Genomic DNA, 18167 nt, shown 5'->3' on the forward strand with positions numbered 1-18167 from the left:
AGGTATTCCCCAGAGACGCGGGCAAGGCCTTCTTAGTTCCCATGGCAACACTAAAAAAACTACTAACTCTAGCTAAGTACCGATATTGAAATGCTACTTAGCTAATTGTTCTGTTTGTTTTCCCTAAACTACCTGGAGATAACTGGCCTCCCACCCCTCCACGCTGCCATTCTGGGACTAACATGCAAATAAAAAAACCCTTAGGATCATGGGAGTATTTTTAGGAGATAAAAAGGACCATAAATCAAAAACTGAACACAGTAGAGGAGTCTAGACAAATGCCCTAGCTGAGGAAGAGGGAAACACATCCCCTGATTGACTTTTATCCGTTGCCATCACCTAAGAAAGAATAGACTAGGTTTGGCTTTGAGAAGCAGGGAGACAGGGAGAGAGAGAGAGAGCCCTGGTGCTGCCACCAGGGAAGGAGCGGGGACAGCTGTTGTTCTGGACTTCAGCAACAGACTCTGCACACCACGCCTCCTCACCCTCTGGCCACCAGTGTGCCACAAGGAAAGAAGAAGGGACAGCTGCTGCTCTGGACTTCAGTGACAGACTCTGCACGCCTCCTTCCTTTCGGCCGCCTGGGAAAGCTACAACCGCGGGGGCGAGCTCCATGTCGAGCCCCCTGCCCAGCTGATCTTTTTAATAAAGAGCTGAACATTAATAAAGGCATTAGCCCTGTTCATTTCATTAGCAAACCTCTTAGACTTACACAAAGTGGATTCCTGTTGCTATAGAATTACAGATCCATGTAACCCCCCACCCTGACCCCTTCCACCTCCCTGAGGTTTGGCTATCCCTCTTCCCTAGAGATAGCCTCAGAGTCAGGGGTTTGGACCTCCGCACCTTGCCTGATCTGGACTCCCCAGCCCGCCCCCCTTGGGGAATGGGTCACACATCTACCCTGCGCAGCCGCGGTGCTAAAAGGTCCTATGATACTGTAGCCCCCCTTGCTTTGGGGTCAGCCTCTCTGGGCTTCAGTACTGCTAGGCCTCTGGGAAGTGCCCTGAATTTGGTTGCCTCTGCTGCCAGTTCTTCTGTGAGGCTGTCTGCATGTGACTCACACTCTTTAGTCACAGCTTCCCCCTCATGCCCGGGGGAACAAGGCTTGTTTGCGGGTCATGCCTCAGCCCCCACCCACCGGGGAAACAATGGCTTGTTTTTGTGTGGGACCCAACCTCACACACAATAAGATAACAAGGTAGCTTTTACTTTCAACTCACCTATTACACTTTTAGGTGTTACTGGCCAGTCCTGGTGATCTTGGATATTCTTCAATCTAGCTGTGTTGTCCAACCCCGGATGCTCTTGGGCATATCCTCAATCCGGCAGAATTTTTGCTCAACCCTGGATGCTCTTGGAATGTTAATCCCTCAACCCAGCAGGTTTGAATCCTGGATGCTCTTGGGCACTCTTATCCCTCAATCCAGCAGAATTTTTAGGGGCCCCTTCCACACTATTTCTTTTTTCTCTGGTCGATTATGCCAGGAAAACCCTTGGCTTCTTCTCTCCAAGGGGTTACACTTCTTCCCTGAGGCCCAGTCCCAGGTTCCCTGGGGGGGATTCTGTCACTTTTTTTTTTTTTTTTTTTTGATCACTCGCTTCGTCTCTTTACTGGCCGCTTTTGTCGCGAAAAGTCGAAACTGCAGCATGGGAGACTACCGCACTCACTTGGCAGGTCTGGGATAACCAGCCCACCTCTCATTCACACACATTCATCCCCCCTTATCTGCCCTGTCCAAACAAATACTTACCTATTCTTTGTCCTTGGGTCTTTGTTCTTCGTGTACACTTTAGTCTTAGGGGCTAATTAGAACGGTTTTAGGGAATCCTTTCCCTTTTCTTTGTATTATTTCCTCCTTTTGTCCATTGATTATAACCTGTGTCTGTCAGTCACACTAGGGGAACAGAGTGAGGCTGCCTAACGGCAGGACGCATCTTACTCACCCTGACTCTCCTAAGGCACAGTCAGAGAGGTGTTAGAAAACATCCTCTGCTACCATAATTGTGAAAAATGCCAATCACTTGTTTTTTAAATTTTAGAAGTTTATTAGTAATAAAATAGTTATAAAATAGTAATAAAATTAGAGTAATAAAAATTTGGACAATGAGGATTAGGACACTATGAGACAATAAAAAGCAAAGAATTACGGACATCCAGATGGTTTGGGGCACTAAGCTGCCAAAAACATGTCTTGTGAACAAAGGAATAACTCTTAAAAGCAATAGCCTGTTGCATATTCATATATCTCATACATGATGCATAAATTCCTTGCAAATTAAGAATTTTTCTGTTTTTTGTCAACTTCTTCCCCTTAATCCTGGTGGTTCCATAAAGACGGAGAGAAGGTGGAAGAATGTTTGTCTTTTCAAATAAGGAGGCAGTAACTCTTTAGGTTTCCTGTTGCTGTTATCTCTGTGAAGAGTTTCTTGATTATCTTATCCCTTTCTTGAGCTAGTAAAGAAAACCTTACATCGCATGGTTTCTATTTTAACATTATGTTATAACCTAAAACTATATTTAACACACTACTTAAAAAGGATTAATACAGTATTGTGTCTGGCTCGCAGCGGCCACGGGATGGAGGTTCACTGACTAGCTGTCCCGCTTGTGGCCGGAGGGCAAACACGTGAGTGGCCTCCCCCGAGTCTCTGCTGAGACTGTTACAGATGGCGGTGATTGCTGCAGTGTGGATAGCACAGCAGAGGCACAGAGCACAAGGAAACCAAGGTAGAGGAATAAGGGAAGGACACTTGTCTCAGTCTCCAAGAATTTAATTCCCGAAGGGGAGAATTCCCGAAGTGGGGCAGAGCAAGTGACAAATCTGAACATGAAGGGACTACTTTTATAGGGTAGAGGGGACACGGGGAGGACACAACCTTTGACCAATAGGAAGGCATTAGGGGAGAGGTGCAGGGTAAGGGCTCCCCAATAGAAGCCAACATGGGGAGGGAGCAAACCTTACAAACCAATTCTGCTTCGAGGAAGGGATGAAAGACAGGGAACACTCCAGAACCAAAGGAGTGTGCTATCTTTGACAGACAGGGGTAAGACAAGGGAACAAGGGAGGTATACAGGGAGACAGGTGGATTGACATACATTTTTGTGGGGAAAACTGTAGTAAACAACTCAGGACTGAACCATTAGGGAAGCCAAATGGGGTACATAGAACAAACCATTACAAACTTATAGCAAGGAATATTAAAACATACTACAGAAGAACAAACTGTAAAATAACAGACTACCACACAGTATTACAAAATAACCCTCCATAACACATATAGTATTCAATTTAATATTTGCAAAAAGCCAATCATATAATATGCATTTTTCACATATACGTAGCTCTAGTGACTCAAGTAATCTAGTGACTTCAGTGGGAGCAATTCAGGTGCCCAACACCCAAGGAGGAGTTTCACAATTAGAAAAGATACATGATTAGCCCAGGCTGTCTCCTTTCAACAAGTTCTTTCTACACCTTGCTTTCTAAATAGTAGAATTTCTTTTTTGTTCTAGGTAAGAATTACCTACTTGCAATTAAGCATTTCTAATTTTTTTACAAGATATAGCTCACAAATACATCCATTTGATTTTTAATATACTAATAAGTTCATTGAAAAGTAAGTTCCACTATTTAATGGGTGACTTTATGTCACCCTTGCTCCAAGTATGACACAAGAACAGATGAGAGACCAAATTGCAAGAGGAAAAAAGAAGCTTAATACAAAGGATTCTCCAGCTTACATAGACCGATAGGATACATTCTACTTGACTGGCTAGTTAATAAAAACATCTTTCTCACACACCGTCCTTGAGAAGAACAGAAAAACAAAGTGGAAAAACACCACCTGCAGATTGTTTATGCTAACAAGTTATCACATTCGGTCCTAGGGTGATGTTATGATACTTGTATACCCAGTCGTCTATCCTGTTTATGCTGGATATTACGTTCTGTGCCTTCAAGACTGGCTCTGAAAAGCAAAGTTTTGTTTTCTTATCAGCCTGCTCACTCCCCCACGGTCTGCTGGACACAGACAGAGGTGCACAGTGCTGCTTTTGCTTTTTGTTTTTGCTTTCGCCTTTGCTCTTGCTCCTGCTTCTGCTTGCTTTTGCTTTTTTTGCTTGTTAGTTAGTTTAGCTGGGCAGTCCGAATTTTTCCCTGGACTGTCTTTCTTTCCCTTTTCTTGGAACCATTTGAACCTGCTCCGGACTGGGACCTGGAAAATGCTGGGAGTTCTCACTTTGTGGCCTGCAGCAGCCATTCCCAGCGCTGGAGGGACCGATAACAGAGCGACCACTCCCAGGAGCGACTTTCAGAATTTGTCATCTCTTCAGAGTGGTGAAAGAGTTTTGTCATCTGGTGTTGTTCATTTTTTGTGCTGGGGAGTGCTTTGCCTGTTAAATAAACAGGTTTTTTTCCAATTCTCTCTGAGGAAATTCTTCCTGAACCAGGTGGGGGGAGGGGCCGTGGGGGTTTGCTTTCTGGGGGTTTCTTCTGGAGGTTTTCTCCCAAATTTGCCCTAAACCAGGACACATTCCTACAACTCCCTAAAAATTCTCACAAGCCACTGTGAGAAACGATTGCCTTTTCTCTCTCCCTGACCAGGCTGACATCCACAACTTTAGATAAAAATTCCCCAGCCTCACAGAATTTGTTTCATTCAGTGGTTTTCAATAATTCTGAAATAATTGCATTCTTAGCAAACAAAATTGTCTTAATCTGAATTGGGCATTTTTTCAGAAAGAAGAAGAGTTTAAACTTCAACAAACAGTAGATGTCAATTGCTTGTGCAAGTACTGTATTTGTATGCTTGTGTATAAAAAATCTTGTGTAAGGAAACTTAAGCCAAATCCTGATTGTCTCAATTTTATATCACTTGTGGAATTTACAGTATTTATGCCAACCTCAGGTGGTGGTAAGGAGTGCTCAGATCAGCTGAGAGGAAAGGGACTCGATGATCTTGAAGGTCTCTTCCAACCTTGTGATTCTGTGAAAATCCATCAGGTTTTTCTCAATCCAAAATGCTTGAATGCTGAATAGGCAACCAAGTGATGTCTTGAACAGATCTCCCAATAAAGTAAATCACAGTTTTACAGAGGATGTACATTCAAAAAATAAAACAAGGCTGTAACAAATAACTTCTGAAAAAGTTTCCTTTCATTAGAATGGAGAAGTCTATGCAGCATCAAATGCAAGCATAATTGTTAAAATAAAGAGGGATGGAGAATGTCAATGTGCAATGTTGCTATGTGAGCACTTAGCTAAGGCTCTGCTACAGAGGTTACACAAAATAAATGGCATGGAAGATTGACCAATTGTTAGAAATTCATGTAGAAGAAAGAAGCATGAGAACTCTATGGTTGTCGGAGTCTATGACATCCCTCTGGCTGCCCTGGCTGTCTTGAGACCCTGGCAGGGGTCTCGGAGACCTTGGCATGAAGTCAAAAATATCTGTGGCTTTGATTTTAGCCCATGGAAAACTGCCAAGTTTATATGAGGAACTACAAGCCACAAGGGTTTGAGTAGTGTGATATTTTAATTAACACAGGGTGGAAAAGTAGAAATTTGGGATTTTTAGAATGGGGTTCAAGGGGGTACAAGATGGAGGAATTTGGGCGTGTCCTAGCCTTCTTCTCCTTCATCTTGTCCTCCATGTCTTGGTGTGATGGTGACACATTTCTCTTGGTTCAAGGTAGAGATTCACTGTCTAACATAGATGACAGGAATTGGCACAAAATTGTAAACATACTACATGTAGTTTTGAGCATATAAGGTGGGAGCCGCCCGAGGCTGGGGGCAGACTGCCATGGCTTCCTTTCTGGACGGACCTCGTGTAAGAGGCCGTCTGAAGCCCCTTGTTCTCCATTCTGCCTTCCGATTGCCACGAGAAAGAATCCCTTCCCCCACTGCAGCTCCGGCTTAGAACAGGACACAGTGCAGGTGGAACCACTGAACCGTCATGCTAGCTGTTCCGAACAAGGCCTGACAAGAACTTGGCAAGGACTTGGAAAAGACCTGACATGGACCCAGCACGGGACAGCCTGATGCACGGCCTGCTTCTAATCTCCGTTCTTAAGCCAAATGAACTTTTGGGGTGACTCCCGTGATCCTTCATTGAAGACCCCTCATCTGCCTCGTTACCACTGTGACAAACAAAGAATGAGAACCCTCCTCCAAAGGACTGAGACTGAGACCCCTACTATAGGGAGGAGGGGAAATTGGTGGTCTGACCACCAATGACATGACCTGTTTCCCTTCAGTAATTTCAATGGACTTATTCTTCATTGTATTCTTCTTGCTTTGGTGGTTTCTGTGGACTCACCTGTTCCCTCGTGGCGATTACAATGGACTTTCATTGTGACACTTGTTCCCCCCTCTTTCCTCTGTGGACTATAACTGGACCCCTGAGTTGACCAGAACTTCGGAGACTCCCCCGACACGACAGACGGGTCCCCATCGTCCGGACCACTGAGGATCTCGCCTGTGTTGGTAGCTATTCCCATATCCTTCTTCTCTCTCTCTCTCTATCCTTTTATCTTCTTTCTGATCCCCTACTATCACATTTACTGTTTTGGCCCCTAATAAAGGTGCATTTGTTGTGATTAACTGACAGTCCCTTGTTGTTTGCCTTTTTTGCACTTTTGGGATCAGTGAAAAGAACCATCACAACACCCTGCAATAAGCGGATCGTGTCACCTCGGTAGGTCAGAGAAAGAATGTTATAGATAAGGAAAAATAAACAACCTTGAAAACGCAATTGGACGCATTCCAGACTCCTTTGGCTGCATGAGCTAAGGGAACAAGGACTCTCATAATCTTGGGGTCATTTCAAAGAAAAGCAGACCCCAACATATGGTAGTGTAAGTAAGTGCAAGGTACAGCTTCAAATTAGATTATATACAGATACTGGTTTTAAAGTCTTGCTGAACGTTTAGGGAGAAGACACTTCATCTTTTAGGTAAAACTAAAGAGTTATTTGACAACAGCTCTTGGAAGAATTTAAAATAGTGAGAACATTTTTTTCTAAGTTCTACAGCAGACAGATTTACATGAAAAATGTTGAAAATATTTTTACTTAGGAGAGAAAAAAGAGAAGTGTGATAAGCAGGCATTTCCATCCAATACTTAAAGGTCACGAGCCACAATATTCCCCAATAGTTTTTTGCTTTAATTTAAAAGAAAAAAGTGTGGAGAAGCGAGGAGAAATGTCAGAAATAATGGCAGCATTCAGAACTCTAAAAATCTGCTACGTGCAGGCTCCTATTTAAACTTTCTTTCTCTTTCTTACAATCAATGAAGCCCTGTAGCAGCCACAGGGCCTGCAAGGCCTCTGGTGGTCAGTTGCCTAAGATAAAGAAATGCCTAGTCATGATGCCTGGACCAAAGAAGCCCCTCTTCTGCCTTCGGACCTTCATTATCTCTCTGTAAGTCCATAGGTCATATTCACCTCGACCCTTACTATTGGACTGTTTCCCAAAACCCCTACACCCTATATAAACCCCCATTTCTGCGCTGTTCAGCAGAAGAGCTGTCACTGAGACCCTTCGCAGAAGCTGCCAATAAAGATACCTCTGTGGAACCTCATACAATCTTCTCCTCTCTCTCCCTGCGTCTGCCGAGGCGCTTAGCAAGCAAAGAGCTGAAATCACTGAAGGGCTGAATTCACTAAAGACCTGATTTCACTTAAGAGCTAAGCTGCTTGCTAAGATTGCCTGCGGCTGGGAGCTTGCCTGAGGGACCTGGATAGGTTGTGCTTAGCGGGACATTGCTATCCGGGACACCTACAGCAGCTGGGCTCGGATAGACCCCAAGAACCCCAGGCTGTAATACATGGCGCACCAAACTGGCGTCCTGGCATCCTGGCACTCTAGAGAGCAGCATTCTATTTGAATTGTCACTGCCTCGGGTGGCTACAACCTCCTGAAGAAAAGTTCTCCATTATAGAAGTTATCTGAAGAGGCGTCCGACAACCTTCCATATTGACATCTGGGATGAGATCCTGAGGAGTCGGACATGGCAGACCACACACCAGCAGTGTTTGACCCACATTTGGCTGAAGAAGAGTAAGTTTTAAAACAGCCTTTTTTGCACGCTTTTACCTTGGGTCCTTTTTTGGGATTTTTTTCTTTTTTTTTTCTTTTCTACTGCTGAGGGGGAAAAGGGAATTATACCGGAATGGGATCACAACCTAGTAAATTAAAACGATCCCAGAATGACAGAGACTTATATTTAAAAATCCTAGAAATCCTATCCACTAACAGCTTCTCTTTCTCTAAAGGCAATCTTTAAAAAACTAACTTGAAAAAACATATAAAATTGATTATTTCCCAGTTTCCGGACACTAACACACACTCTATCAGTTTAGATTCTTTTTGGGACACGGTAGGGAGAAGAATATACACTCTCCAAACTAATGAAGACTTTTCTGTAACTTGGTTTTTACCTCTTTTCCCTTCTATCACTAAAGTGGTTGAAAAGACAAATATAAAGAGCTCAATTTCTCTGCAGTCTTCCCCTGCTGAGGGCATTCCAACCTTATTGGTCCCAACAGACACTGTCTCTTCAAACGCTAATAAGCCCGATAACATTCTTCTTCTCTCCAAAAAACCTGAATCCTATCCTCCACTTTCTCCGGATCCAAACGCCAGCCCTGGGGCCGATTCACCCTTGGTCCCCCTTCCTGGGACTGCTCCACTCTTGGCCCCCCTTCCTGGGACAGGGAACACAGAAATCGCGCGGCACCCACCCACTCTCTCCACGCCCGCGGGATTCGCAGAGCACACCTATCCTTCAGCTTCCCCCTCGAACGTGACAAGCACGGATTCTGCTCCACGGGTTACGCAATACACGGCACGCTGCTTGCACCCTCCCCCCGCACTATTGTCGGGTGTAACTGCTCCGGTTTTTATCGGGTCCGCCCGGCTTCATTCCAACATCTCCGTGCAGACCACTGTGCCCCCCAACCCCTGCCGCCGTGCCTCCCACCCCCGCCGCGGGTCTCCCCACCCCCGCTACCATCCCTGCCTGCCTGCCCCTGCCAACCCCACCGCCTCCTCTCCCCCACTTATACCTTGCTTTGCAACCACCCACCCACCCTCAGTGCCCCTCGAATGGCACCTCTGAGACCTCCCATGGTGGCACTCCACTTCTCCACGTGCCTCAGTCCTGCACAGTCTATGCCACACGTGGCGCTGCCATTGCTGCTCCACTGCTGCCACCCTCTAGCCAAGCTCTGCCATGTGCCCCCTCACACTGTCTTAAGTTCCCTACATCCCTGCAAACTCTCGCTCCAACACACCCAAAAAAGCATAGTACACCTCCTGCTCACTCTCAATCCTCCTCTGAGGACAGTGAGTCCGATTCTGATACAGAGGACATTGATCCATGGGCTCTAATCAAAATGGAAGCGACTCGGGCAGGGGATTGGGAACTAGCTCAGAGAATTACTGCCTTCCCAACAATTTATATAAAGGGAAAAAGAGGTGGGGCCACCACTAAAACAACGTGAGGACCTAACACAAATAAAGAACTTGTACAACTACGAAATATAGCCAAAGAACATGGTAGAAGTTCACATATTTTTAGAAATTTCCTGGAAGCTCTCTTCTTGGCACATGTTTTAGTGCCTCACAATGTTAAAAATATTGTCCACTGCCTTCTTTCCCCAGCAGAATATATGCTATGGGAAAGATAATTTAAAACATTATCAGACACCTATGCTCAAGATGCAAATAGGCCAGATTTTACAGTCAAATAGCTGGCTGGAGAAGGGGATTTACAGTAACCGTCTGACCAAGCTAACACCTTACCTAAGGCAGCACTACAAGACTTGGCTATTGCAGCTAAAACCTCCTTACTTCTTACCCCAGATTATTCTATTCCTACCCAACACTTCTCTAATATTAAACAAAGAGTAGATGAAAGTTTTATCAAGTTTGTAGACAGAATTAAAGATGCTCTGGAAAAACAGATAGAGAGCACAGAGGCAAGAAAATAACTGCTGTGCAAGCTTGCCATGAGTAATGATAATGAACAATATAAAACAATTCTGAGGGCCCTACCTTTGGATACAGAACCTACCATAGAGCAAATGATGGAAAGCTGTACATGTCATATGTCCACTGAAAACACAGTGGCCAAGCAGTTGCTAAGGGTATTGCAGAAGGAGTTTCTGGTGCATTTGCAGTAGTGACTTCCAAAGACTAGGCCCGCTGCTTCCACTGTAGAGACTTTGGACATTTTATAAAAGACTGTCCAGACAGGTCACTTACCAGAAACCCCCGTAACACCTACCAAAAACCCCAGAATCAGCAGCGCTACCAGCAGCATTTGGGAAACTTCCAGAGGAGTGTGGCCAGGCCCTGTGCAAAGACAACAAATCAAAAGCCGTCCAGACTCAACCACGCATCATCCCAGGAGATTACAGGTCACATGAAGAGGATCCAACACATAGAGAGATATATATGGGAACCTGATACTTATCTCTTCGAGCTAGGTCTCATAAGCTCTCAGAGAAAAGTACCACACTTGAGATAGCTCAGCTACCTCAGATGGCATAAAAGTAGCAGGATGGCTCCTGTGACAGTTTTGGAAACAGAAAAGTTTGAATAAAAGGCAAAATAACAAAGCTCTTTACAGAGAAAAACCAAGCCAGGGCAAGAGGTTCTTGCTCCTGCTAAAACACTTCACAAAAGTGATTACTTCTTTTGTTCTCTTCTTTTTCCAGTGAATTGCTTAGGTGGGACTTTTTGGCTTTTGTCCAATTGGCTATCCTTAAGTTTGAGGTAAAGTCCCCAAGGTCCTATGAGGTGTCTTTTAACCAAATTGAGGAGAGAAACTTCTGGGCTTTTTTCCTTTTTAAGGAGACAAAGGGTAATCTGTTCACTCTGTCAACAGGGGGCACATTTCTACAGGAACCCAGTGCCAGCTGATTACTGCTCTGTCTATTGACTTTAATAATAAGGATGTTTATCGTGTTCCCACAGGCAAGCATGGGCCAAAAGGTGGTCCTTTTGACATTTTAATTATAGATGACACTCTCTATGCCCCAGAGGAAAGCTTTGTTGCTCCAGAACGACAAACAGTGCACCTGGGACAATAAATCTCGGTCCAGCTGTGCTGCATGGACTTACCATTTTACCTTTCACGGGAAACTCCGATCTCACAAGCCTTTCTACTCCCAAAAAATCACGGGGAGCAGCTTCCTCTCAACCCTTCAGCAATGTGGGCACAAGTTGTGGATCCAAGTAAGCCTACCATCGAGTGTGGTCTATCCTGCACAGGAGAGAAGATCCACCGACCAGGGATGCTGGACACCGGTGCAGACGTGACCATCATCACTCGCTCAGAATGCCCAGCACACTGGGGACTACAACAGGTAGCAGGAATGATTTCAGGGACTGGTGGAGCCAGAGTGTCTATGCGAAGCAAGCACAACATCCTCATCGAAGGCCCTGAAGGCAGGTTGACAACCATCCGCCCATTCGTGGTAAGGGCCCCCATCACTGTTTGGGGCAGGGATGTTCTATCCCAATGGGGAGCTTCCCTACGTATTCCCAGTCGGGATTTCTGACTGGGGCCACTGATGAGCGCGCACTACCAGATACCCCTTGGCTCACCTGGAAATGCCAAGACCCGACCTGGACTGATCAGTGGCCCCCCTCTAAAGTAAAACTGCGCACTCTACAAGCCCTTGTGGAAGAACAGCTCGCCAAAGGCCACATCGTCGAGACCACCAGCCCTTGGAACTCCCCAGTCTTTGTACTGCAAAAACCAGGAATGGACAGGTGGAGGCTCCTCCACGACCTTAGCAAAATCAATGAGGTCATCGGGGACATGCGGCCCCTCCAGCCTGGCCTGCCCTCACCATCGATGCTGCCTCGAGACTGGACACTTGTCGCCCTGGTTATCAAGAGTTTTCTAAAGCCTTCTGAGTTTCCATTCTTGTAGAGAACTTTCCCACACAACTTTCTGTAAACAACCTATTGTTTTGCATTCTTTCATAGAGGCGGAGAAATTTGATGTACAGGTAGTTTGTCCAGTGTCGTTGGAGAGGCGGCAACAAGGATGCAATGCTAGATGAATCAGAGGGACAAAGCACATCAGCTGTAAATATATACTGAATGATGTTCCTGGCTGCCTCTGATCTGATCCCATAATCTGTGACTGTCTGTTTGACTGACTGGAGAATTTTCCATTCATGAAGTTCCCAGACTGCATTATTATTTCTTATGATGACAGGGCAGGCAAAAGATTTGGCAGCTTCCCAGTCCCCATCTAAAATAGCATTCTTCACCACTGAAGCCCACCAGAACTGAATTGGATTTTTTAAAGCATCTGGCATTGTCAATTGCTGCTCAGATTCTTCTAATTGAACCTGTGGATTTGAAAGGTCAGCAAGTCTGGCTATTCTGTGCTGGAACGTATTTGTTTTCACTATCTTGTTCTGTGACCACTTCTTTTTGCAACCATTGAAATCAGAACGATCGTATTCTGATTCATCCGAATCAGAGTTTGAGGGAAGGGGACATCGCTGCGCAGCAGTGTGACATGGATGGACTGCTGCAGGCTGCAGAGCCATAGTCTGTGTTGTGGCCTCTGCCATTCCCCCCCCCCATGGGTCTCTGCTGTCGTCTCCGGGCAACGCAGGTTGGCCCTTCGCGCACACGCAGCTGCTGTCGCCACTCGGGCAGTGGCGCCTCACTCTCGTCCCCACCTTGATCTCCGCCTAGATCTCCGCCCCTGTCTTCCATCCCCTGAGCCAGCCCCAGTTCATCATCATCTCCGCCTGTCTCCTTGGGTTTCACCCCGCCCCCAGAGTGAAATCCATTTTGGATTTAGGTGAAGTGTGCTGTTTTGAAGTCTGATAACTCTGCTGTGCTCAAGGCTCCCTGTTTTCGCAAAAAGCTTGTGCTCGCAAAACTGCCTTCCTGGCGGTCACTTGCCTAAGATAAGAAATGCCTAGTCATGATGACTGGACCAAAGTAGCCCCTCTTCTGCCTTCAGACCCTCGTTATCTCTCTGTAAGACTATAGGTCATATTGGCCTCAACCCTTACTATTGGACCATTTCCTAAACCCCCTGTACCCTATATAAATCCCCATTATTGATTATTAATTTGGCTATTAATATTTCAATTTGGTTATTTGATTAACTATAAATCTTTATTAATATTTTAATTTGAATATTTGAATATTTTTTTATCAAAAAAGAGGTTTTTTTCTTTTATTTTAATCTGTGAATTATATTTAAACACTCAAAACTGAATAAGTTAAGTTTGCTCTATAAGACAAAGACATAATGAGAGCAAAACAGAGTAAGGAAGTACCCATGGCCAGCCCATTAGGGTGCGTCTTAGCACACTGGAAAGAAATAGCAGGCAAAGGGGGCATGGAAAATAAAAAAAGGTTTAATCAAATATTGCCCCTATTGGTGGCAATTATATTGTCTAGAGGAGGGGGCAAGATAGCCTCCTACAGGTACATTAGAATATAATACTTTGTTACAACTTATGTTATTTAAGTGGGACCAGAAGAAACTACCCCAGCAGGCCCTCTAGTTGTAACTCTGAAGCTGGGGGAAATGGAAAAAGAAGTAAAATTCCTAGTTGATACTAGAACAACATACTCAATTCTAAATACAGACCTGATGCCCAAAGGGGATGATTATGCTATAGTTATAAGAGCAACTGGCCAAACTGAAAAGGCATTTTTCTTTAGGCCGCTAAGATACAAGCTGAGAAAGCAGTGGGGGATCCACAAATCTCTATATATGCCCAACTCCCCTGAGCCACTTTTGGGCAGAGATTTGCTGGGACAATTGCAGACAACTATTACATTTAAAAATGGGGAAATGATTCTGGAGGTAAATTATCAAAAGTATGTAGAAATACTGAGTTTGATATTATTTTAATACCCCTATCCTACCAGTTCACAAACCTGATGGGTCATACTGGTTAGTACAAGATCTGTGAGCTGTGAACAAAGTAACTGAAGATCTTTATCCTGTGGTAGCCAATCCCTACACGTTATTAATTTGCTTAACACCCGAACTAACTTGATTTACAGTTTTAGATTTAAAAGACGCCTTCTTTTGCCTTCCTATCCACAAAGCCAGACAGAAAATTTTGCATTTGAATGGGAAAGTCCTAAAAGCGGGCGAAGAACTCAACTGACATGGAACAGATTTCCACAGGGATTTAAAAAACTCACCCATTTTGTTTAGAGAATAACTTGCAAAGGAATTAGAGACCTGGGAAGCCCCTCCAGAGGAAGGGAAGCTGCTACAGTACGTAGATGACATCCTGATAACCACACGGACAAAGGAAGCATGCGTGGCCTGGATGGTAAGCCTCTTGAACTATCTGGGGCTCCAAGGGTACCGAGTATCAAAGAAGGGGCCCCTAAAAAATCTGCTAGATTGAGGGATAAGAGTGCCCGAGAGCATTCAGGATTCAAACCTACTGGGTTGAGGGATTAACATTCCAAGAGCATCCAGAGTTGGACAACACAGCTGGATTGAGGGATATCCAAGAGCACTGGGACTGGCCAGTAACACCTAAAAGTGTAATACGTGAATTGATCTGAGTTACAAAGTCAGTGCTGAACAACGTATCCGGGGCCAAAGCCAGAAGGAGGCAATATGCCAGACCCCAAAACCTCAGACAGTAAAAGAACTACAAACTTTCCTGGGGATGACAGGGCGGGGCAAGTTATAGATCTATAACTAAGGACTGTTTGTTAAGCCCTTATATGAACTGATTGCAACTGAAAGCAGGGACATCCAATGGACAAAGGAAGCTACACAGGCTTTCAACCAACTGAGAAAAGCCCTCATGTCAGCTCCAGCTCTGGGATTGCCAGACGTGAGTAAGCCTTTCCTTTTGTTCTCCCATGAGAAGCAAAGAATCGCCTTGAGAATATTAGCACAGGACCTTGGCCCGTACCGGAGACCAGTTACTTACTTCTCTAAGCAATTGGATGCAGCATCTAAAGGGTGGCCTGGATGCCTCAGATCTGTTGCAGCAGTCATGCCGAACATCCAAGAGGCACGCAAATTCACCCTGGGCCAGAAAATGACTGTGCTAGTGTCTCACATAGTGTCTACAGTGCTAGAGGTGAAAGGCAGGCATGGGCTTTCCCCACAATGGTTTCTGAGATACCAAGCTATTATGTGGACATAGTGGTGACTAACATTGTCAATCCAGCCTCCTTCCTCAGTAGAAACCAAGGGGAACCAGTGGAACATGACTGCCTGGAGACCATCAAGGCCACCTATTCCAGCCACCCTGACTTGAAGGACACCCCTCTCGAGAATGCAGAAGCCTGGTTTACTGATGGAAGCAGTTATATCATCTGTGGAAAACGACATTCCGGGTACACAATTACTACCTGCAAGGAAGTAATAGAATTTGGGCCCCTGTCAACAAATACCTCTGCACAAAAGGCCGAGATATTTGCTCTAACTTGGGCCTTAGAATTGGCAAAAGGGAAAGAAATAAACAGATATACGGACTCAATGCATTTAGAGTAGTGCCTGCTCATGGAGCCATTTAGAAAGAGAGAGGACTTCTGAACTCTCAAGGGAAAACATTAAAACATGCATCCGAAATACTGTGACTTCTAGAAGCAGTCCAATTGCCAGAGAAAGTAGAAATCATGCACATTAAGGCACATCAGAAGATAAACTCAGAATTGGAAGAAAGGAACGAGTTGGCGGATAGGGAAGCAAAAGAAGCGGCAAAATTGAGGTAATAACTGAGGCAGCCCTGATTCCAGACGGGCAAATTTCCCTTGAAGGTAAGCCAAAAATACAACAAATTAGAGAACAAAAAATGATCCATGAGCAAAAAGGAAACTATAACCAAGAGGGATGGGCCACCATAGAAGGAAAATTAGTTATACCCTTCTATTTATTATGGTCCCCTAATGAGGGAGTAACACCAGAAAACACATTGGGGAATTGATGCCCTATATAAATGTCTAAATGAAAGGATCATAGCTAGACATTTATGAGCCACTATCACCCAAGTGGCTTGACAATGTGACCTTTGCCTCCAGACCAACCCCAAGAATATTCCCAAACAAAAACTTGGCCAGATTGGGAAGGGTCATGGGCCTGGGCAGCAATGGCAGATCGATTTCACGGAATTGCCAGAAAAGGGGGGTATAAGTTTTTACTGGTGCTAACAGATACCTTTTCAGGATGGCCAGAAGCATTCCCCACCAGGACTTCTAAAGCTCAAGAAGTAACTAAGGTACTGGTACAGGAAATCATACCACACTTTGGAGTCCCAGCCACAATCTCCTTAGATATGATCGCTCTAAATAAACAACTTAGAGCAATTGAAAAATATGTGGCTGGAACTCGGGGTACAGGGCTCAATACACCAGTACAACCTAGAGACTATGTATATACAGAGAAGGCCCTGGAACCACAATGAGAGAGACCGTAGCGAGTGCTCCTTACTACCCTTCACTGCAATCAAGATTAAAGGACAAAATGCTTGAATCCACCACAGCCATGTTAAGAAAGCTCCAGAAGCCACTTAGAGAATAACACCAGGCGATGGAGAACTAAAACTGAAACTTACCCAGACAAAATTAATGTATCAAAGTGGGTGGGGATTTTTGCGGATCTGTTAAGAATCATTCCGATTTTTGTGTTTGCAACTGTATTAAGGTTACTAGGTGTGACTTTGTATATTCAGCAACAATCATATCCCACCAGTTAATAAACACAAGTCATAAATGGTGGGATGCACTGTTTAGATGGTAACCAACTGCAACTAAGATCATTAACACTACGTCACACCAGTATAGCTTTATTAATTTTAGTCACAATAAGTTTAATTATGTCTATTTTAACACTCATGTAGAATTAGAGGATGTTAAAATGCATAAACATTCTAGCCTCACTCTCTAGAACTCATGGAATCCTGCTAAAAGAGAACTGTCATGATAGTAGGTCAGAATTTAGATCAAGACCGCTGTAGTAAACGAATTTACTATATTTTTTAAGAAAAGGGGGGACTGAAATAGAGATTTTTGGAGTTCACTTGAGTTAAGAAAATTAATTAAGAATTTAAATTTTACCTTGTAAAATTATGTGTTGAATTTTAACCTTTTACTTAAGAAACCTCTGCCTGGTACAAAGGGCATAAGAAAATGCAATTTTCTGAAGCTTCTTGCATAAAGAACAATACCAGAGGAGGCAAAGAACCCAGATAAAGGGGCTCCTCTGTCTCCAAACCTATCAAGACTGATAGACGTACTCAGATAAGCACCAAAGGACTGAAAGCGCACACGCAAAGACAAAAAGTTCAAAAGTTCAATCATGAGGAAGACCACAATCTTCAGCCTCAAGAGACCACCGAGAGACCCTGTATGACCATCACAGCAAACCACGCATGCCTCCACTGGCGATGACACAGCCATCGATGTTATAAAGCCATGGACAATCATTTTAGATTTCTTTGAACAGTTAAATTGTGAGCAGTGAAAGAGGATGGGCGGAGCAGCCGCAGAGTGCCGCAAAACCTCCACGTGGAGCCAGGAAGTCGCCCCATGGGGGGATGATATGCCAACCAGGCATTGTCCCGCCACAGACCTTTTGTGTAGTGCCAGACCCCCATGCTGACACTGCCTTGGGGGGGAACACTGTGCCAGACCACGTGGCAGCCACTCCAATGCCTCCCTGCACTGCTGAGCTGGGTGAGAATCCCACGGCCATGGCACCATGCCATGGAGCCACTGGGACCGCCCTCCCACCATCCTCGCTGGGGTTGCCCACACCTCCCATCACCATAGAAATTCCAGGACCACCTCCTCCTGAGGCCGTGTGGCCCAGCCCCAAAGATACAGCCCCAATCCAGCCTACGTCAGGGGGCAGGGCCCTGCCCCCAAGCCAACCTCCGTGAGACACCAAGTTCCTACCCCTCAAAGCTCAACAAAGCTTCACAGCCACCCTGCCTTCTACTGCTTCAACTATACAAAAGTTCTCATATTCCCCAGACTCTAATAAACTAATAACATGTTCCAAGGGTAAAAATATAGAAGGAATGTCACACAAGGGTTACAAAAATACACAACTGTTTACTAAATATGTCCTAGAATTCATAGTATAATTTTTATTATTGTTGCTTGCATTTGCAAAAAACTTACTCAT

The sequence above is a fragment of the Vidua macroura genome, assembly GCF_024509145.1.
Source record: "Vidua macroura isolate BioBank_ID:100142 chromosome W unlocalized genomic scaffold, ASM2450914v1 whyW_random_scaffold_38, whole genome shotgun sequence".
In the NCBI taxonomy this organism is placed as follows: Eukaryota; Metazoa; Chordata; class Aves; order Passeriformes; family Viduidae; genus Vidua; species Vidua macroura.